General features: G+C 40.9%; 1 protein-coding gene across 1 annotated transcript in view; it reads left to right on the forward strand.

Annotated features, from left to right (window-relative positions):
* The first annotated feature begins 22,414 nt into the window (after positions 1–22,414).
* ARHGAP29 (Rho GTPase activating protein 29) overlaps positions 22,415–22,641 on the forward strand; it is a 78,075-nt gene continuing 77,848 nt past the window's right edge. The window contains exon 1 of the mRNA XM_082383199.1: positions 22,415–22,548. The gene's annotated coding sequence lies outside the window, so the exon portion shown is untranslated. The remainder of the gene's footprint in view (positions 22,549–22,641) is intronic.

Genomic DNA, 22,641 nt, shown 5'->3' on the forward strand with positions numbered 1-22,641 from the left:
TTATAGCTCTTGCAAAGGAGGACAGCTCTCTGACTCACCTAACATGTTATTTATTAGTTTCTCTTTCTGATCATGAAGCTTGAATGGAATTTCAGTTTTTCCTTTAGCATTCAAGATTTCCAAAGTCTTGGCATTGACCAAGACTCTGCCCTACAGGAATTGAGAGCAGTCGGCCACTCCTACCTTGACTCCAGTCAGTAGTCATCTACCCATGTGAGGAGTCACCTGCTTGGGCACTGTGTCTAATTGCCCATAGCAACAGGAATTGTACAGTTTTTGTTAATGTACAAATCTGTGCTCTGAAAGTTGGACTGCAGTGTGGATTTGTATCTAGGATACTCAGGCATTGGATTAAAATCTATCTAGATTAAGAAATCTATTTTGGAATTTTACCCTGAACTCCGAGGGATAAGCTCACTGTTTTGTGTTAGTCCTGGTAAGGACGTAGAAGAAGCAGTCACTGAGAGGGAATTAGACATGCCCAAGATCTACTGGGGGCCCATGAAGGATACAAGGGGCAAGAAAGCAGGAATAGGCAGGAAGAGCCTTCAGACTGTGATGCAGGTCTAACATAGGTGAAAGGAGAAAAGAGGGGGGAGAATTGGGTAGGAGGAACCTCCAACTACAATACAGCTCTGAGGAAGTCTCAGCCAGGCCAGTGGAGAGCTCCGGAGCTAAGATTGCTCATCAGAGGAGTCTCATGTTGGGCAGAAATAGCCCAGCTCCAGTACCCCCTCATCTCAGTCATTGGCTGGGGAACTGTGGCCTCAGAGTGAACACTAGAGTGCATCCAAAGGCTGGAGGCTGCACTACACTCCTTGCATCTAGTTCTCTTGAAGGGAGATCTGACAACCCACTTCCATGGTCACCACAGTCACCCCTTGTGCCTCACAGACCCACTTCTCTACACAAGATCAAAGAGCAGCTCCTCTATGGTTCCCATAGTTCTCTCTTCCTCAGGAAAAACTTAGAAGAGGTTAGTGGGACAAACTATAGTCCCATCTCTGCAGTTAGTCTTAGAGTCAAAACTGGTACTCATCCTTTCCTACTTCTACTATCCATTCTAAATCTCCCTCATCCTCAGCCTTCATTTTGGCAGGTATTCGTGGCTCTCCTGGTGGTTGAATCCAAACCCCCATCCTTGAAGGGTATTCATATTCTTTCTGCACCAGGGCTGCTATATGTGACTGTTCATAGTTACAACTGGGTAGCAGATTACCAAGAGGTGACCAAGTGGATAATCTACATGTGTTCATCCCTGTCCCCATCATATAAAAGCACCCCTATTTCTCTTGCTGATCAGGGTCAATTATTCCTGATTTTACTTTTTGTCTGCTGGTCTCTGGATACAAAAGTTCCAAAGTGTCAAGGTGGGAACTATACTTTGTAATTCAATGGGACTCCTTGCTCTGTCCCCTGGCTAGAGGGCACTTCCTTTGAGGACCAGTACTTCTAACCCTGCAGAGCCCAGAATTAGCAGTATAAGTCATTGGGAGTAACGGTAAGTGAGATTATGCCTGCTTCTACTCTTTGTATTTTTTGTAGAGGGGATATAGTCTCATGAAGAGGTCTCTAAAAGCTATGTCCTGAAGAATGGCACTGCATCCATCCTGTAGGGTATTGCCACCAAATTGGCACTGCAGCTGTACCTTCAGTACGCCATTCTAATGCTCTAATGGGCAGTCACTACTGGCCATTGCGCAGGAATCCATTGTGGAAAGCAGTTTCTAAGATGGCTCTTGATGATCTCCACCTACGGTATTCATGCCCTTATATAATCCCCTTCTTTTGAGTGTGGGCAGGACCTAGTGACTTACTTTTAACAAACAACACAGTAAAAGTAATGGGATATCATTTCTAAGATTAGTTTCAATAATGCTGACTTCCGGGCTTCCCTGGTGGCGCAGTGGTTGAGAATCTGCCTGCCAATGCAGGGGACACGGGTTCGAGTCCTGGTCTGGGAAGATCCCACATGCCACGGAGCAACTGGGCCCGTGAGCCACAATTACTGAGCCTGCGCGTCTGGAGCCTGTGCTCCGCAACAAGAGAGGCCGCGATAGTGAGAGGCCCGCGCACCGCGATGAAGAGTGGCCCCCGCTTGCCACAACTAGAGAAAGCCCTCGCACAGAAACGAAGACCCAACACAGCCATAAATAAATAAATAAATAATTAATTAAAAAGAATTAAATCTTAAAAAAAAAAAAATGCTGACTTCCATCTTGCTTGCCTTCTCTTACTCTCTTACTTGCTCATTCTTATAGAAGCCAGCTGCCGTGTTGTGATTTATCCCATAAACAGGTCCACGTGGCAAGGAACTGAGGGAGTCTTTTGGCTAACAGGTGACCAGGACCCCAGGCCCTTTGTCTAACAGCCTGTGAGAAACTGAGTCCTGTGAACAAGCACATGAGTGAGCATGGTTGCAGATCCTTCCTCAGTCGAGCCTGGAGAGACTCCAGCTTGGCTGAAATATTGGTTGCAGCCTTGTGAGACACCCTAAGCCACCCTAAGCCGGAGGATCCAGCCAAGCCACACCTGATTTCTAACCCACAGAAACTGTGAGATATGTGTTGTTTTAAGCTGCTAAGTTTTAAGGTAATTTGTAATGTAGCAATAGATAACAAAAATACATTCTTACCTTGGGCCATTTCTCCTTCTTCACAAAGTAGATATTCAGGTGTGCTGTTTGCAACTCTGCCTGTTGGGGAGATTTTCTTTCTTCATTCTCTTTCAAGTCCATCCCTGAGGGTGGATGTAATGTAGCTGCTGTCCATTTTTGGCTTGTTCCTATAAGCAAAGTCAACTCATCCATAACTTAAGTTCAAGCTTTTCCACTCTGTTTAAGCTAGTCATACAGGGATCCCCCTCCCCCTCTTAAGCCATAGGTAGGTGCAAGTTAAGGGAGAGATGCTGGTATAACTGTGGTGGGTGACATGGAACTCTGGACTGTCTGCTCAGGAAGCTTACTTGTACCCTGTGGTGCTGCTTGACTTCAATCCTGGATGTACCAGTTCCTTCTTTTAATGGACTACTGCTGGATCTGTCTGATTTTATGACTTGGTGAGCCCCAAATAACCCAACTTAATAGATAGTTCTGGATACTTGGTGTCCCAGGGTCAAGCATTCTGTCTACCAGGACTCAGTAACATGTCAAGAACTATTTTTCAGAAGGTGCATAATGTTTAGCTACAGATGGCACAACCATCTACATAACTCTAGGGGCCTGTATTGTGATTCTCCCACTGGGACTTACCATAAACTCCATTTTTCCACCACTGACAACTTGATCAGTATAGGTTTGTTGGAGCTTATGGCCCAAGCAGCCCAGCTGCTTGCATTGGACCTGCTGCAGAGCCCTTTTCTGCTTTGGGCTCCACTCACAGCTGGCAATCTTTTGTGACACTGATATATGACATGGAACAATATTCCTAGGTGTTGAATATGTTGCTTCCAGAACCCAAAAGGCTTATCAGGCACAGTGCTTCCTTCTTTGTAGTAGAGAATGTAAGATGCAGTAATGTGTCTCTTACTTTGGAGGCATATTTCAGCACACTGTTGACCACTGGACCCTGAAAACTAAATCTTACTAAGGTTTATTTCTCACCCTCTGGTGTGCATGTATCTAAACAAGGTCTCCAGCATGCTAACTATCTCTTGTTTTTTTTGCCTGATCAGAATGATGTTATCAAGGTAATTATGTTCTGACGGAAGTCCAGCTCTCTTTTTCAGATCATATTATGGCAAGCAGGGTAGTTAATGAAGCCCTGGAGCAAAACTGTAACATTGTTGTTCATCCCCTTGACTTTCTCTATCTCCAACTTCCATGTTTGTCAATCTCAGTTATACACTGAGGACAAAAGAAATGACCCCATTTGGATCCATGGGCCCAGTGGACCCACCGTAAACTGGGCTTCAGCTGGGACTCTAATTACAGGCACCTACATATTATTTTTTCATTTGTTTATTTTATGTCTCTGCTGTATTTCTTGTTGTTTATTCCAAAAAGAATATAAGCTCTTTGAGAGCCATGACTTTTAAGGCTTTAGTCTCTGCTCTATCTTCAGCACCTTCAACAGGCCTGACACACAGTAAGCAAGTGCTCAATAATTGCATAAATCTATTGCATTCTTATTTTAATATTATTTTAATTTGCATTGCTTTAATTATGAGTAAGATTATAGTTCTCATTCTGTAAACTGCCTTTTCTTCATGATCATCATTATCATTAAAAATGTAATATTACTAGTAGTAATAATAATAATAATAAAGTTTGCTCCCTCTATTCCTGGCCACAACCAATTGCCATTTCAGAGCAGACAAAAGGGCTGATCCAATCTCAAAAATTTGACTGTCTAAAGGTGAACTTGGTAGTGGTCTGGATTACTTAGAGATTGTGAGTATATCCTAGCCTCTTGTTTTCCTTTATCATTCTGTGGTCAGCTGTACAGAGGCATTTATACTGCATTATAATTGCCTTTTTACTTGTCTATTACTTCTCCTATATTATATTCCTTAAAGGAATGAACTTTGTCCTTTCATCATATATAACATCATATATAACCAGGACTTAGCACAATGCCTGACAAACAACAGGAATGAATAAGTTAATTAAAATGAATGTTCATGAATAAATGAATCAAGTCAGTCTGCCAAGGCTAAGCAGCTAGAAACAAATTTATTTTAGATAAAAACAGATTCCTTCTGAGCTTCACTCTAAAATGATGCTTCATATTCGAGCACCAACATGGTAAATGATTCCGTTGTCTAACTGGATCTTGGCCAAAACTGGACTCAACTCTGGGAGTTTTGAAAAGGAAGTTTTTCTGGACTTTCACCCCAGGACATTCATTGCTCTGTGGGATATGTTAAGAAATATCTATGTTTTTAGAAATAAACATAGCCTCAAAATAGAAAAATAGAAAAAAACAATTATACTCTTTTGACAGACTTAAAAGTTATTGCAACAAAAGTTATCTTTTTACATATGTGATATATGTGCACTTATATGTGTATGATACATGTATATGTGTGTACATGTATATATATATATATACGAGCATACATATGTAAATAGCCATTACTAAAGTCTAGTTTGGTTTAGTAGGAAAATATGGAAAGACAAATAGAAGTTAATGGCTCAGACAAGACATGGAAGTAACCTAAATTGTCCATCAACACATAAATGGATAAAGAAGATGTGGTACATATATACAATGGAGTACTACTCAGCCATAAAAAAGAATGAAATAATGCCATTTGTAGTAACATGGATGGACCTAGAGATTATCATATTAAGTGAAGTAAGTCAGAAAGAGAAAGAAAAATACCATATGATATCACTTATGTGTGGAATCTAAAACATGACACAAATGAACTTATCTACAAAACAGAAACAGACTCTCAGACATAGAGAACAGACCTGTGGTTGCCAACGGGGAGGAGGGTTGGGAGGGATGGATTGGGAGTTTGGGATTAGCAAATGCAAACTCTTATATATATGTACAACTGAATCACTTTGCTGTACACCAGAAACTAACATAACTTTGTAAATCAACTCTATTTCTATAAAATTTTTTAAAAAGTTAATGGCTCAGAGATTTGTCTATATTTCTACTATAGAAGATAATCATTTGATAGTTTAAGTAGAATTACTTTAATTAAATGTGCCAGTATATTTATTTAGCAAACATTCAACTGACATTTACTGTATTTACGGAACACCTACTATATCTCAGGCACTATTCTAGGCACTTGCGATATATTAATGAAAGAGAGAGAGAGAGAGAGGGAAACCCTTGTCCGTGTGGAAACCTACAATAAACATAGTAAAATTACATGGTATGTTAGATGGTGATAAATGCTATGGAAAAAAAATTGAGCAAAATAAGGTGGTTCAGGGGTGCCAGTGTTTGTGTTGGTGGGGGGTTGGCAGGAGCGAGTGAAGGTGAAAGCTTGCAGAATTCAATGGGATGATCAGAGTAAGCCCCATTAATAAGGTGAGATTTGACCAAAAACTTAAAGAAGGGGAGGGAATTAGTAAAATGGATATCTTTGAAATTAACATATCAAATGTTGCCTATAGGTCTTGCCACTTAATACAAATATTTTAATTAAACTAAGAGTTTCAATGGTCATATTCAAAATGAATATCTGAACTGACAGACATAATTTAAAAATCAAAATATTAAACAGAACTATAGTTAGTGCAATTTACTAATCATTCTTTCTGTTTGTTGGAAGAAGCCCATGTTTAATTGAGGTTTATACAGTGTAAAAATAATTAAGAGAGCTAGAGAAAGAGGGACAAGGTACTAGAACAAATATTAGCATTGACAATATGTCAAAGAAATGCAATTATTTCATCTAGTAGCTCGAGTATTCAGGCTCTTATTATATAGTGAAGACTGAGGTAGTTCAAAGGAATGCAATAATACTAAATCATTATTTGGGGGGCATTTGCTATTGGCCACACCCAGGGTTAATCCCTTTTCATGGATTATTTTTATAATTATTTCAACTAATACTCATTTTATGAACAAGAAAATCAGATCCTGGAAATGTTATGTAAGTTACCCAAGGTCACACAGTTAGCAAGTGGCCAGGTCAGGATATGATCCCAGATTTGTTTGACTTCAGAATCCACCATCTTACTCTTTATGCTGGACCACCTTTCTACTACATTTTACTATTACATTCATGTCTATGATGGGAGATAAAATGTAGGTGAGTTAAATCTTCACAAGAACAGAGCAGAAATGTACATAAGATTTGATAATCGTATTGTATTTTTACCTGGTCCCAGAATTTTAAAAAGGGGTACTCAAGGACATCATAGCCATAATCCACATTCAAGCACTGTGACACTACAGCCTTTGGAAACCAAGGCTGTAGAACTACATCTTAAGTGAGAACACACCAACAAGAACTTTCCAGATTTAGGATTATGAACACACCTGTTCAGATCTAAGATAGTCCCATGATACTTCAGTTCCATAATTTAGCAGATCATGGTATTCTGAGGCTCCACTGCAGAAAGCCAGAAAGAAAATGCTGAACAGGCAACTGGCCTATTTCTAAGCTATAGAAGTAATTTCAACTCAAGAGAGTGTTGCATAAGCCAAAGATGAACAAAGCTCTGAGGAAGGCATGATAGGGTAATGAAAAGATTCCTGAACTGAAGATAGGAGACCTGAGTTCTTGTCCTGGCTCTACCATTAACTCATGTGACCTTGGGAAAGTCACATCACCTCTGAGTCTTGGTTTCCTCATACATTTGATGCCCAATGCTGTAAAGCTTGAAGAATGCCAGTGAGTGTACTTCCTCCAAGAGTTGATGATTGGTTGTCATAAATAATTTATTTGTATATGTGTCTCTGGAACCACAAAGTTTGATTCAAAAAGCTTAGAATGGGAAACTCCAGGGCAGGGGAGGCTATGAATACTAAGTGATAAGTTTTTATGAATTTAGGAACTAAATGGCCAACAGGTACTCCATTGACCCCGAAGAGTCCTCTTTAGAACTAGAGTTATTTAAAGGGAATGAGTTGGTTCTCCCAGACTCTCTCTGTGTTCTACACCCTGAATCCCACCATGATGCAGGTGAAAAGAAGCTAAGTCCACAGCACGGAGGGGCCCAGTCCATGAAATGGGGAGGAGAGAAGAATAGAGGGGAAAAGAGAAGAGAGGCAAGGAGATATTGTTAGCTCTTAGGTGGGCACAGTAAGCGCAATATTCAGGAAGGGAGAGAGACTCAGAATCCTATTAGAAGCTCTGATAATTCCTCAACATGGTTTGGAGGGGAGAGAATATAGGCTCTGTTGAGAGCAGTTCCTGGAGTAGCATGGGCTTCAGGAGTTCCTAGTCTTTGTATAGGCAGGAGGGAGAGCAGGAGTAAGCATGCAGCAGAAGGGGAGGAATGACCAGTGACCAGTGTCCATTTAGTGGCTGGCATTTGAGCTTGGCTGACTTGCTCCCCTGGACACGTCAGTCAATTTGCCTATCAACCCCACTGCCCTGCTAGTTTGCCTTAGAAGGGCCAGTCCCTCCTCTCATTCCATTTGCCTGAACTCTGAGTAGGTTTTGGTTTCTTTTAATCAAAAGCAATTTGACCAGAAGCAATGCCACCATGAGCCTCGCCTGCTGGCTCATAAAATAGGCCAGAAACAAGAACAGTGATTCTCCCCAGTATCCCTACATCCACATTCCTGGTTCTGTGCCAAGTCTGTAACAGCTGCTAGAGTGGATAGAGACGACCAGACTCTCCCCATGGATTTGTACTTTGGCTTTACAAATCAAGAGATAGCTCCTCACCTTCTTGGTTTTGGTATTCCTAATTACCTCTGGTAAAATAGCCCCTGGCCCTGGTGCACTTACTAAGGCAACCAGCACCCCCCCCCCCACCCTTGAAGCAGTGGGATTCAGAGAGTCAGCAGCAGGTCTAAGGAAAAAGTCACTGGAACTTAGGGAACAGGCAGCAATAGCAAGGAGAGGAGATCCCAACTATGTGGTGAAGGCACTGTTGTAGCTCCCAGTAACTGAGGATGTGAACTTGGGTAAGAATATCCCATAGAGGCATGATCGGGGAATTCTAGGCAATGATTGATGGCTTGTTTCTTAGAATTTCTTCAGATCTGAGTGGCTGCCCCTATTTTCCACATTCCTCCCCAAGGCATGTCCCTGGAAAGGGTTTGCTGGAAAGGGATGGTCTGAGTCTAAGCTGCCCACGTTCAAGTATTAGGCCTTAACTTTTCAGGAGAAAACTGAACTTGGAGGGGTTAAAATATCCTATCCACACAGCTTCTGGAGCAGGGCCAGAGCCTGGAAGGAGGCAGGGCCCTCAAGAATGCCAGGTCATCCTTGCCAGGGCAGCTTATGGATACAGTTCATAGGGAAGCCAGACCAGGCCAGTAATGCCAAGGCAGGAGGGGAGAGCCAAGTAATGAACGAGAATATCATATGGTGGGCCAGGGGCCAGAAGGGAAGGTCAACCAAGATGCCAATGCCAGAGACGAACCTTAAACAAATGGGAGGCAGGAAGGACCAAATGGAATTTGAGCAGGGAGGGGATAAGTCTGGGGAATGAAATAGGGTTTATTAAGATGAAACTGGCCACCTGCCACAGCCCTTTGGTGCACATTTAGTACACTCCCTTAATATCCTGAAGCAAGGCCTTGAAGTGTCAGTTTCTCACTGGACTTGCAGTGCAAGGGCCAGGGCATGCTGGAAACAGAGAAGAAGCCCTGAGCCAAAGTGACAGGAACTTACCAGAGTCAGGGGCAAAGGTAGGACAGAGGTGGCAACCCAGAGGAGAAGATGGCAATAAGAGACCAAGAAGGTATAGAAAATACCACCCCTTTTCATAGATGTCAAAGTCAAAGGGACAACTAACATAGAGGAGCAGCTTAAGGGAGTGGCCTTACCGGCCTCTGGCCGAGACCAGGAGTAAGATGGTCTGGAGGATTGTTGGGAAGGAGGAATGTGAGATGTAAAGCTAAATCTTCCAGGGAAGTCTATCCAATAGAGGTGGAGAAGAGTGTGAGTGGCCCAGCCCCAGGAAATGGGGCAGGAAGGGTAATGCAGGGGAAGCAGATCCCAGCTTGATGGTGGGGTATAGGGTGGGACTCCCCTGAGTAAACTCAAAAGCCTAAGTGAAACAAGTGGAAGGAGCTACAGAGGGGCATCCAGGGGCATTCAGGGAGTATCATTGCCCAAAGACCCTGAAGCCCCTGGGTCTTATGTTTCAGTCAGTAAACCAAAGACCATTCCAGAACTCCATTGACTAGTCCAGCAAGGGCCATTAATGTTCTTCCCAAATGGAGCCTTCTCAGTCTTGAGATAGAGGGGGTAGCTTTGGATGTCTGGCTACCAATTACAAATGGTGGAGATGAGATGAGGATTAGCATAGAACCTAACAAAGAAAGATTCAGAGAGGACCCAGCAAGAACTCCTGAGGCTCAATGGGACTAATGCTAACACATGGTAGAAAGAAATCAAGGGCTGCTGAGATGAGTTGGAAATTCTGATATGCTACTGCCAAGATTATGAAGAGGTATATTCTTTCTGGAGACAATTTGGTAATACGTAGAAAGACCCATAAAAATATGCCTACCCTTTGACCAAAAACTCCACTTCTAGGGATTTAATCTAAGGAAATAAGGATTGGTGTGGACTCAGATTTATGTACAAGGAGGCTCACCATCGTGTTATTCATACTCAAGGAAAATTGGAAGCAATACAAACATTAAAAGGTAGAGAACTGACCTGGCAAAAGTAAAGAACTTCTGGAAAGTGAACTATTATGTAGTCACACTAAATCATGCCTTTGAGGAATCCTAAATGGCATGGGAAAATGCATATATTATAAAACGCTAGTGGAAAAAAGCAAAAACAAAACAAGCAAACAGAAGTAGAAAGTGACGTACATAGAAAAATTTCAATTTTGCTAAAACATTTAAATATACCAACACACAAAAAAAAGACTGAAAGGAGGAATACTAAGGCATTAATAATCACTATCTTGGGTAGTGATATTATAGATTATTTTAAAATTCTCACCAATTTTCTAAAATGAACTTGTGTTATTATATGCAGAAAACATAAACATATTGTGTAACACCCAAGGGGAATTAGAGGATGGGGTGAAATTTATTACATTGAGGTGTTCTGCCTCCCTATGTGACCCTTCATAATTGTATCTCAAAATTACACATGTACATAGGGTCTGCAAGTCCTCTAACATCTTTAGACATTACCATTTCTGATTGCAGATAAACCAGACACACATACCACAAATCTTTTACTTCTAAATTACTGAAACTTTAAATTCTATTGAGATGTAGTTATACTTGACCCACATGCATAACACTGTAAAAGACAAATGAGACCTCACCTTGTTGAAACAAACACAAGAGTTTATTACTTCATTATTAAATGGGATCAGTGTTATCATAATCCATGTGCCTTGATTTACAAGGCATGTCAGAGCTGTTGCAGCAAGAGAATTGGGAAAGGAGAAGCAGCAGAGCTGGGGGTAAGAAGGCCTAGCCAAGCTAGAGTAATGAGCAGTCCAAGTGTCAGTGTCTCACAGGAGACTGGATACTCAGGATCACTGGGCTGGTATCCAAGAATTCTAATCTAATGAAATTCAGCAGTGGCAGTTGGTGGTTTCATGGCGTGGTTTTTAACGTTTCAAGAATAGAGACCCATTTACCTCAGTTAATGGTGGGGGAGACGGGGATAAGAAGATGGTGTGTAGGGATGTAGAATGTAAGAAAGTCAGGGAACACTCTTAACAGCTGCACAGCTGTGCTTCAGAGGCCAGACCATCATTTAAGAACTAGAAGCCACTTCAGAATACAATGCAGTTTGGGTTATCCTCTGCGCCCCTGGACATCTGCCAGCCTGACTCTAATGCTCTGCAAGTTTTACAATGATGCAGCTACTCTTGGTCTTTGTTTTTACTGCTCTTGCCACTTACTTCCAACTTCCCGATTTCCTCTTTTTATCTCTTGATTTCTCCTCACTGATGGCATTTTCTACCTCATGGTTTCTGCTTTCTGTGTCTGTTTTTTCTGTGTGTCTTTTCAACTTCTGTCCGTACTACCAACAGCAGGGGCTCTCCAAAGGCCTCTTATTTAAACTCTCCAACATAGAAGGTCCTATTGGTGCTGTTGCTTATCTTTTCCCTCATTGGGTAGAGCTCACTTGCCAGACTGCTTCATAGAACACTGATAGGCATATGGATGGGCTGGCCTTGGATAAGACATCCAAATTTGGTTGAATCAGCTGAGGTCAGAATGTAGGAGCTGTGACTAGCTTTCCTCAAAAGGGGCAATGGGCATTTCAGGAATTGAGAGTATAAGAGATTTCCCCCCAATACAGAGAGTCCATCCAATTTGAGGCAGACCCCAGCCAGAGGCTAGAGTAAGGCAGGGATTTGCCCTTAGAGAAATAAAAGCTGGTGATGTTGTCAGAATCATAATCCCAGGAGAGAAATTGAGTCAGATACCAGTCAGATAAACAGGGTAAATATGGCAGAGAATGGGAAAAGACTACCACGTAATGCACACTCCAGTGCCTATGACTCACCCCAGTTCTATCAGATTTCAAGCTTAGGACAGGATGAATAATGGTGGTAGATTGGTAGAGGGATTCCCTAACACAACCAGTCTTGGTCAGGATTAGCACAGAATTGAGCCATATTAAATCAACATACTGGATGCCTTTTGTCTTCTGTAGAAATTCCACAGATGCTTTTGTATTATATAGGGAGAGAACTTTTCCTCTCTGAAGAGTTTGTTCTTTAACTAATAGTGGGGCATGAAATACTTCTTGAACTTTTGACTTGTGAACTCTGAATTTAAATATTCAATACAGATTCCTCTGCTGCATCCTGAAAGGGCATTACAGCATTCACAATTTTTTCTTTACATGTACAAGTTTCTTGTGGCTGCTGTAACAAATTACCACAAATTTAGATAGTTTAAAACAATAGAAACTTATTCTCTCACAGTTCTGATAGCATTGGCTAATCAAAGCATTGGCCGGACCGTGCTCCCTCTGAAATCTCTAGAGAATAATCCTCTACCTCTTCCAGCATCTGATGATTGCCTGAAGTCATTGGTATTTCTTGGCTTACAGTTGCATTGCTCTAATTTCTACTTATCTTTATATGGCCACCTTCCCTCTGTGTAGGTCTCTGTGTCTCTATCTTATGAGGATTCCAGTCATCAGATTAGGATTGTGGTCCACCCTAATCCAGTATGACCTCATCTTCATTAATTACTGGCTGCAAAGAACTTACTTCCAAATAAGGTCACATTCTGAAGTTCCAAGTAGAAATGAATTTGGCAGGTGGCAGGGGGTGGGAGGGTGAGGATTATTCAACCCAGTATAACATGTTAAACATTTCCCAATCTTTGGTCAAATTAATAATGGAAAGAAAATCCTATGCTTTTTCTTAGTCCCCATTAGATGAGGTCTGTTACTTGTATCTCTAAAATGGATATGGGATACAGAGATGACTGGGGTTATGAAACCTTAAATCTATGACCAGCTGCCTAGCATCACTATAGATTCTCAAAGGGTCTGAGTAGAAGGGGACACCTGGTAAATGAACACTGCTTATGACTCAGTGGGACTTTGGCTTTAAACTCCTTTGGGGTCCCCCATTCCCAGAGATGTGAGCTGAACCACTGGACCTCTGACTTAAAGCCCTGAATAAAAGCAAGAAAATGTCTTCTTGTAGACCCAGAGTCAAGACTATAATTTTCCATAGTGACAAGAGGTCAAAAAGGATTTACTCAAATGAAAAATGTCCCAAGGGAAAGAGAAAGTTGATCTCTCTACCTTGGGAAGCAGCAGACACAGAGGAAAAGGGCGTGGGCTTTGGAGTTAAGTTTGTCAGGAGTTCAGATCCTGGTTTCGCCACTTACTAGCTAAGTGACTTTGTTCAAACTAATTAGTCACTTAAGTCTCAGTTTCCTCATTAGAACAATGGAGATAGTAATATCTTCCTCACAGACCTATTGTGAGGAGTAAATGAGATAATCTATGCAATGCATGTAGTACATGGGAAGTGCTAGCTACAGTCATTACGAAGGCCTAGAGCAACAGGCTTAAGCTGCTCATATCATATGTCCTGACTCCACACTGATTTCTACTGGAACTTCATACAGCAAGAAGGCCCTCCCATGTAGGAGACATCCGAAGACCCTTTGTCACCAGCTACAAGAGAGAAATGTTCTCCAAAAAGGCAAACCAAAGAGCACTCTCATATCAGCCAGAGGTTTTAACCTAGAGGTTGCAAACTGGCAACTCCCAGGCCAGATCCTGCTCCTTATGAGTTTTCCTTGGCCTGAACAAAATTTTTAAAAATTTGGAATTTGTTGGCCACATTAAAAAAATCCAAAGATGTTCTTTAAAACCCAAATTTCTGGCTTGAAAAACCAAAAGACCAGGCAATACTATACCTAAATTTTCCTATAACTAGAGTGTCCGTATACTGTATTGTACAAATTGGCACACTTCTGAGAGTAAGAACAGGCTCTATTAATAATTACGCCTGAACAACAGGCATTAACTGAATCTGCCTGAGGCAAATCAGAATATGTGGTTGGTTACCCTACCTGTGACCTCAGTGATCTGGAGCTAAGTAAGAGTGAATACCTCCTGGAGGGGACCTGGCTCTCTCAGTTTGCCCCTACTTCTAGGGTTTTGAGTTTTAAACCTGTATTTTAACTAACCTTTGTATATCACATGTAATAATTGGTCCTCCATCATTCAGAATTCAACATCTCTGAACTGGGCTTCTATCATCTTCCTTCTCATAGAAGGAAAGAGTGTGGGGTGAGTCATCAATCAGTGCATATGCTGGACTTCATTCAGTGCTATTATGGTTTCTGATAGAATTTCCTATAGCATAGCAACGCCTATGTAATGTCATTAACACTTTATCATCATCTGGTGTCTTATTAGTTAGTCTTTCTCTGAATCTAGAGAGCATTTATCATTGGGCTATGTCACATGTGTCATAATAATCATTTGTAGATAATGCAAGAGTCTTGAAGTGCATTCTGAATCATATAAGGATTGGTTTAAGGGGAATATAAACAAATTCTCTGAAAATTCTTAATTTTCAAGGAGTTCCCATCCAATGAATGGACTGTATTCCAAAAGTTTCCTTGTAAGTCTAGCATAAAGAATCAAAAGGCATATTCCTATAGGAACAATGTTGTTGCCTCCCCATCTCACACACATATACACACTCAAAATAAAATACTCTATCTGTATTATAAAATAAATACACTATAGAATATCTAAAGATTAGTACTGGATCTTAATCGATCCCTGGGTATCAGTAGATGGAACTCTGTATTTATATAAGGAAAAGTATCTTCTAAGTATTCTTTTTTTAAAAACACTCATTCTTTAGGAATTCTGGACCAAGGCCAATGGTGTGAGAAGTAACTTACTAGGAGGTTTTGGGGACAGTCTCCTCTTCTGCCCATTTGCACGTGCAAAGTATTTATTCATGTAGTATTTGTAGGATAGGTACAATTTGTATAATAAATATCGAAGCTCTTTACTACCTAGAATACTTGATGAATACAGAATATGTCATTTTTTGATTAAAGTGGATTGTTTTAAACTTACAGTGGATTATTTGAAACTTACAGCTCTAAACTTATTTAGAGCTGGTGGAGTATTGGAAAGAGTCCTGCTTGAGGAGACAGTGACCTTGCTTTGAGTTCAATCTCTGCTATTAGTTCATTGTGCAATTTTGGGTAAATAACTTACCCTCATTAAGATACAGCTTTCTTATGAGAAATCTGAATAAGAATGATCACAATAACTCATATTTCACTGACTTAGTTTGAAGATAAATTGAGATAATGTAGCTTTGTACACTGTGAAATGCCATAGAACCAAAAATAATAGAAAAGTAAATTAACACTTACCAAGCTCTTATTATGAACCAAGCACTGTGATGAAATTACTAGTGTTAACTAGCCACTAATACTGCTTGCAGTGGCTTAAAATTGTACCCTTAAAATTGCCACTCTCAAATCTTCCTCTACTGGATACAGATGAAGAGACCAGGGCATCCCTTCCACTCTGAGCAGAAACCGATCAGCCTCCTCCCACTGAAAATACTCACAGAACACCAGGCTTGTAAACATCCTGCCTTCTGATTTTAATGATAATATTACAATGGAGATGATGCTCCATCCTGGCCTACACCCCAGAGTAGGAGTGATATTGACTTATTGCTTCTCGTGAATATTATGAAGAAGAAATGGTCCACTTAAAGAGTTGGATTATGGCAACTTTCAGCCAGACTTGGACTTAATATTTCTATGGGGTAGGGGAAGGAAATTATCTTGGGTCCAACTAGAACCCATTAATGGTATTATTATTTGATTCCTAGAACTTAAACGGTGTTGTCTTATATGTTTATTATGGCTGCCGTAACAAAGTACCACAAACTGGGTGGCTTAACAGAAATGTATTTTCTCACAATTCTGCAAGCTAAAAGTCTGAGATCAAGGTGTTGGCATGGTTGGTTTCTTCTGAGGTGTCTCTCAGCTTGTAGATGGCTGTCCTCTCTGTGTTTTTGCATGGTGTAGACCTGATCTCCCTGTATTTTATGTGGTCTGTGTGTGTCTGTGTCCTAATCTTCTCTTCTTACAAGGATACCAGTCATATAGGATTAGGGCCTACACTAATGGCTTCATTTTAACTTAAATACCTCTTTGAAGACCCTATCTCCAAATACAGTCACATTCTGAAGTACTAGGGGTTAAGACTCCAACATATGAATTTTGAGGGGATAAAATTCAGCCTACAGCACTTTGTCTGATAAATCAGTGATCTACTTTGTTCTTGAGAAATTTTCCCAGTAATCGCTATCTCCGTTATTTTTTCCTCTTCCCCATAGCCCTGCCCCATCCCCACTACCAAACCACCTACCACCTACAAAACTACAAAAAGCCCCTTCAGTTTTCATTGCACTTCAAACATTGGTTCGCAAATACAACAATGCCATTGGCATTGGCAGCTCCATTTCACTGACTTGTTGGTGTTCAAGAAAAGCTTGTGTAAGTTAAATACCAGTTCTCTGCGAAACACATTTGAAGAGTCCTTCTAGAATCCACTGTTCCTTGATCCACATCCTATGCTTCTAATTTTTTAGTCCCTAAGTAACTCCAAGGTTTATATCAAGACCTCTTGTCTACTGGTCTATTCATTTCCTTAGATTCTGGTTTCTTGGTAAGCTTGTTTATCTTTCAATAACTTTTCCAGAGTGGAACTCTTTTTTTTTCCTCTTGGTTCTTAGTTATTACCCAGAAGGAAGATATTAGAAGTCAGCTTGATATTGTTCATTCTAACCATGAGGATTGTCTTCATCTATTCACAGGAAAGATCTAAAGCATTTCACCTTGCAACCCAGCTTGAGCTAACTCCGAAGCAAGGCAACTGACTGTCTTAATAGCTTGTTTGTCATTCCATCTGTTCTCCACCTTGTGTATACTAAGCTGATGGTTTCAGTGATATTACATAACAGGTATTTCATCAGCTTTTTGGTTAGTAGGATATATGTTATGCTTGTGACCTCCTATAGTCTAATACCATGTAGCTCCCAGGAAAATTTAATTACACTGATGAACATCCTAAACTGACTATGTCATCAAGCACAGTAAGAATGTCAAATCCATCAGCAGCAAAGGATGTCAATCCATCAATGATTCTCAGTTACTATTTTTCAAGGTCTTTGACACAAAAGTTTACAGACATTTCAAGATGCCAATATTATAGGATTATTAAGTCATACAATACTATTTTTTCCTGTATTTTATTTCTTCTAATTTAAGTCATACATTGTCAGCTATTGAGCTAATTTCAATATTAATTTAATTAATAATATTGAGTTTCAAAATAAAATCATTTAAATCCAGATATCTAAATGATTGAGTAATAATAGTTCTTCTGTTGCTATGGAACGTAATGTCCTCTTGAATGAACGTAAAAGGAGATGTTGCTGAAACAGGTTCATATAACTAAATATTTTTCAGCTTTTACAAGCAGTCCCTTCCCAATCCACTGGCAAGCGTGCCACAGGCAGCCACCCCTATATAAATACGCAGTTAGAAAGATAAACACTCATTAAAGTCCCTAGTGGTTGCATTGTTTCTCAGGGTTCAGCAATATTTGCTCAGTGTGTAGATAAAGAAAGAGATTAGCAATGTTTCCATTGGGCTCTACTCCTTCCTGAAGCCAGCCAGCCTTCTCCCTAGGAGAGAGGCGGTAATCTGTGCGTGTGTTACAGAATGCCTCAGGACAACTTTCTACTTCAAGAGCAAACCAAGTTCCTCATTGGCTCCATGCTAAGCCACCCATTTTTTAAGGGCCATCATTTTTTAGTAACTTAATAAGTCAGACCTCTGAAATAATAGGAGTAAATTTGCAGAACAAATTCACATTTAAACATGTTAGTATAGCTTAAATATTTACACATAAATTAAGAATGATTCAGGTAGGGGCTTTGATCTAATTTCATAGACTTACAGACATTTTAAAACCTGAATTTATCAGTTGGTATAGAAAGAGCCCTGGTCTTGGTTCCAGTCTACTTAGGCCAGTGACTCACCGTGTGATCTATGGGAAAACTCACCTGGGCTTTTTTTTTTTTTTTTAATAAAATAAAGGAGAATGTAATAGAGGAGCTCTAACATCCTCTGACTCTGAAAATTACAATATTCTTTTGGGGAAAACAGATCTCATCTTCCCATCTCATAAAGGTTTTTGTGAGGGTCAAATGACATGATGTACTCCAAAGCACAGGGTCATCCACTGAATAGAATATGTAGGTGAGGGGTAGCAGTATTTGTTTACTTATCTAGTCAGCATCTGGTGGAATAGATGAAAGAAAACAATAGCAGAAAATGTTCACCCCTTCACTTTAAAGAAGGAAGGAAATAATTTAAGATTCTAGAGTTATTTATGGTTCTTTCAGATAAAGACTAGGTGAAGTAATTAAACTTGGCATGTGTTAGTATGTCGGTTATAAGCAGCTAATGTAAAATTTTTGTCAAACAAAGCAATATGTTTCTCTTATCTGATTAAAACTTTCAAAATGTTAAACTAATCTTTTTGAAAGATAAATCTAGTATTTGGGCTGTACTGTTATTTTCTTTCAACTATTTTATTTCTTGATTAATTCCAAATACTTTTCCAGGGGCTAGGGATACAATGGTGAACAAAACAGGCAGAGTCCCTTTCATCATGGCACTGACATTTCCACACTAGTGAGAGGAAATGAAAAATATACAAATAAATTAATAACTATACCAAGTCAGTAGAGGGATACGTGTTATGGCACTTTATGGCATTTAAAGCAGGGTAAGTGATAAGTTTGCCCAACTCAATAAAAGTGCAGAAACCCTGTGGGACATCCAGATGGACCTAAAGGACCGGTGACTTCTGGCTTCTAGGCTGTAGAAACTTAAAAACTACAGTGTGATTAACCATGAGCCTTTAGTTTTCATCCATGTACATGGGGCAGTTTTTGCTGTTATCTTCCTAAGTATGTGAATCTGGGCTCCCAGAATCAAAGCCCAGGCTTGGTTTAATGCTTGCAAGATGAGTCCTTGAACAAATAAAATTAACTATCGTAGTAAAAAAAATAAAGCAGGGTAAGGAAGCTAGGGAGTATCAAAGAGGGGAATGCTCTTTTCTACAGAGTGGTCAGGGAACATGTCAATGACATGGAACATTTGAGCGGAGACTGGAAGGGAGCAAAGAGCAAGTCACATATATGGGGCAGGGGAGCCCCTTCCAGGCAGAGGGAACAGCAGAGGCAAGAGGGACCTTGGGGTATCAGGGGAACAGCAAAAAGGCCAGAGAGGCAGAGGAAGAATAAGAGTGAGTCCCCACTATCTTTTTCTAAGAAAAGTATGGTCAAATTTATCTTCATTTTAAGATCGATTTTCATAAACTCCAAAAGAAACTCTTTATTGAACTTCTCTTGTTCTGTGCCTCAGTTTTTAATTCATAAAATAGGATGATAGTATCTCATAGGGTTGTTGTGAGGACTAAATGACTTACTAAATATAAAGAATAATTAAGACAGTATCTAGCACAGAGTAAACCAGGGAGGGCTACTTATTATTACTATCATCATAATCATCATCTCTTTATTCACAACAATATCAATAATTCAATTTTTAGCCCAATAGTATAATTTGGCACCAATCATTAATTATCTGGAGAGCTTCCTTACACCTGTTAGGACATTAGGTAGAGTCATGGTATGCGGTGACTCAAGCACAGAGGTTTATGTCATCAAATGTCTTATAGAGAGCTTAAAATAACATAAACAAATTGGGGCTTAAAAATTAAAACCTTAAGCTAGACATAAAACGAGTATGATATCATATCCATATACTCACTTGAGTTTTTCTTTATTTTTTTCAGTCAATCTTACTCAGTTCCCACTCCTTGAGACAACACAGAATTCTTGGATGTTTGCAACATCTTTCACATTCATTTCCAGCATGTGGTCTGAATTGATTCCTTGTTTCTCAATTACAACCATCACAGAATCAAGATTAATAACCTGCTTGGTGAGTTTCGTCCACTTTGGAATCTGGAGCCTTTGTACTCACTGTGGCCCATCAGGCTCTCCGTGGTTCTTTCTGAGTGCTCCAGCAGTGAGGGGCAAAGACAGCCTCAGTGACGGGGAACATGCCTGCTTCCGTTACCTCTTTTCCTCTCCCAGGCATTTAGCCATGGTTGAAGAGAGTCTGAAAGTGGATTGAAAGGTCACTAATATAACCCCTGTGCTTAGAACAATGCCTGGCACAATGGAGGTACTCAATAAATATTGTCTGGTGGATGATGTTGTGCTCTCCTAAACAAGCTGTCACTGAAGCGTGACTGACAGGAAGAGCACCTGTCCATTGTACTCTCCTTTGGGGCTGGGCTCCCACCTCCATCACTCACGTGGAACATCTGCCTTCATTATCAGCCCCTTCACCTCTGGGCACAGGGTATCTGGGACCGTCTTTGCTTAGACATGTGGTTTTTGTGGCCATTGCACTTGATTTCATTAGTTACAACAAATTGAATAGAGCTTAAGGTAAAAAAAAAAAAAAGTGCATCCTAGAAGAAATTTTTATTTCTGGACACACTGGTCAGTCCCTAAACATTCCTCTAGAAAATACTTAGTAGGGACCCTTTGTGTACTGGACACAGACTTAGGTAACATAACACTGTAGACCTCCACAATCTAATTAATATAAATAAACATTGGTATTAGTATAAAGTAAAAGACTGCATGAAAATCAAAAGTGCCATAAGAATAAGGTTCCATGTACCATATAATATTAAATGGGATGACTAATTTTCAGTGAGAACAGAAGGCTTCAGAGCAGAGGTTGTATTCTCTCTATCACAGAAAGAATGAAGAACATTTCAATAGGCAGAGTAGTTATGTGTTATTAATAAATACTATAATTATAAAATAGCAATACTACACCGTCTGTCATGAATGTTTCCTTATTGATCCAGCATCCAATTATGCCTCTGATTTTTGTTTGTTTGTCTCTGATTCCTCATCCTCCAAAGACGTGACCCTGAGCCACTTTAACCAAGAAACATTTATAGGTAAAAAACAAGTTGGCTTATAAGGGTAAATGCTGTGACAGTGTTATAGGATTTGGTGGAGGTATTTATTTCTTCTTTTCTTTACCAAACACATGAGCCTCCTGTCCCAGATAACAGACTTTTTTTCCTTTTTAAAAAATTTTATTGAATTATAGTTGATTTACAGCAGATAACAGATTTTTAATGTTTATTCTCAGTTAATCATATTTATTTTATTGCAAAAATGAGTTACCATTTTCCTCTGAGAATGTTTTTTAATATATCTCTCCCAGCTAATGAAGAGGAGTGGAGAATATGGCAGATGTTTGATCTATTTTGAAAAAGGTTTAAGGGGAGGAAGAGATTGAGGAACTTTTCCAAATTCCCTTCCCATAATTTTACTTATTTACTCAGCTAATATTCACAGAGTGCCTGCTATGTCTCAGCATAGATGACAGGAAGGGTATTCTTGGTAGAGTTACGTGTTACGACTATGTACTCTAACTATTCAATAGAAACGCTGTACTTTTTTCATTATGATGTGTGATCCAAATCTAGATAAATGCTTTAATTTTTGTTGTTCATTTTCCCTATAGCGTTGATGAGTCCCATCAGTAAAGGAGCATTTAATGGTAAGAACCAAGTAGCATGATTAGGGGGACATGCATTCGACTAGTATTTATTGAGCAACTCCCACGAGCCTGGTACTGTACATAATAGTTGACGTTTTGGGTAATTTAGTTTTCTGAAAATGACAATCAGTCAAAGACAGAAAAGAGTGTGGCAGTTTTAAAGTTAAGCACAAAATGTATTTTTGTTCCTAAAGGGAGAAGGAGGGTGTGGGAAGGTGTAGGACTAAACAAGTTGGGGACCAAATTCCTGCCTGGAAGGAATTCAAAATGTCCACCTGAGAAATGTCCACTTAAACAACAAGAACCTGCTCCCTACTGAAGGGTGCGAAAGGTGACTTATCCCTAAGGTTCCTCCGCCTGTCCTGCCGCAAGCCGCACGGGGCGGCTAACACGTCCTGCAAGGCTCGGGACAGTTTGCGGGCCGAGGCGAAGCTGACAGCCTGCGCCGGGCGCGCGAGAGCCAGTGGCCGGCCCCACCTGCAGCAGGCGCCCGTCCCCGCCCCCCGGGCGCGTGGGCCAATGGGCTGGGCCCCAGGGGGCGGGCCGCGGCCGGGCGGGAGGTGCGAGGCCGGGGGCGGGGCGGCCGGGGGCGGGGCGGCCGGGGCTGGCGTGGTCGTGGCTGTAGCTGCAGGGGCGGCGGCGGCGGCGGCTTGGCCGGGCGTCCGCGGGCCGTGGGGGATGGGAGCGGCGAGCTCCAGCCCTCGGCGGCGGCGGCGGCGGCGGCCGTGAGTGTCGGGCGGGCGTCCGCGTCCGGGACGCGGGATGGAGCGCCGCGGTGAGTGGAGGGTGGCGGCGCTCGCTGCGGCCGCGGCCGGGGCCTGGGGTCACCCGCGGCGGCCACCCACGAGTTGCCGTCCAGGGTCCGGGC

The sequence above is a fragment of the Balaenoptera borealis genome (genome assembly GCF_965194805.1).
Source record: "Balaenoptera borealis genome assembly, chromosome: 1".
Taxonomy (NCBI): domain Eukaryota; kingdom Metazoa; phylum Chordata; class Mammalia; order Artiodactyla; family Balaenopteridae; genus Balaenoptera; species Balaenoptera borealis.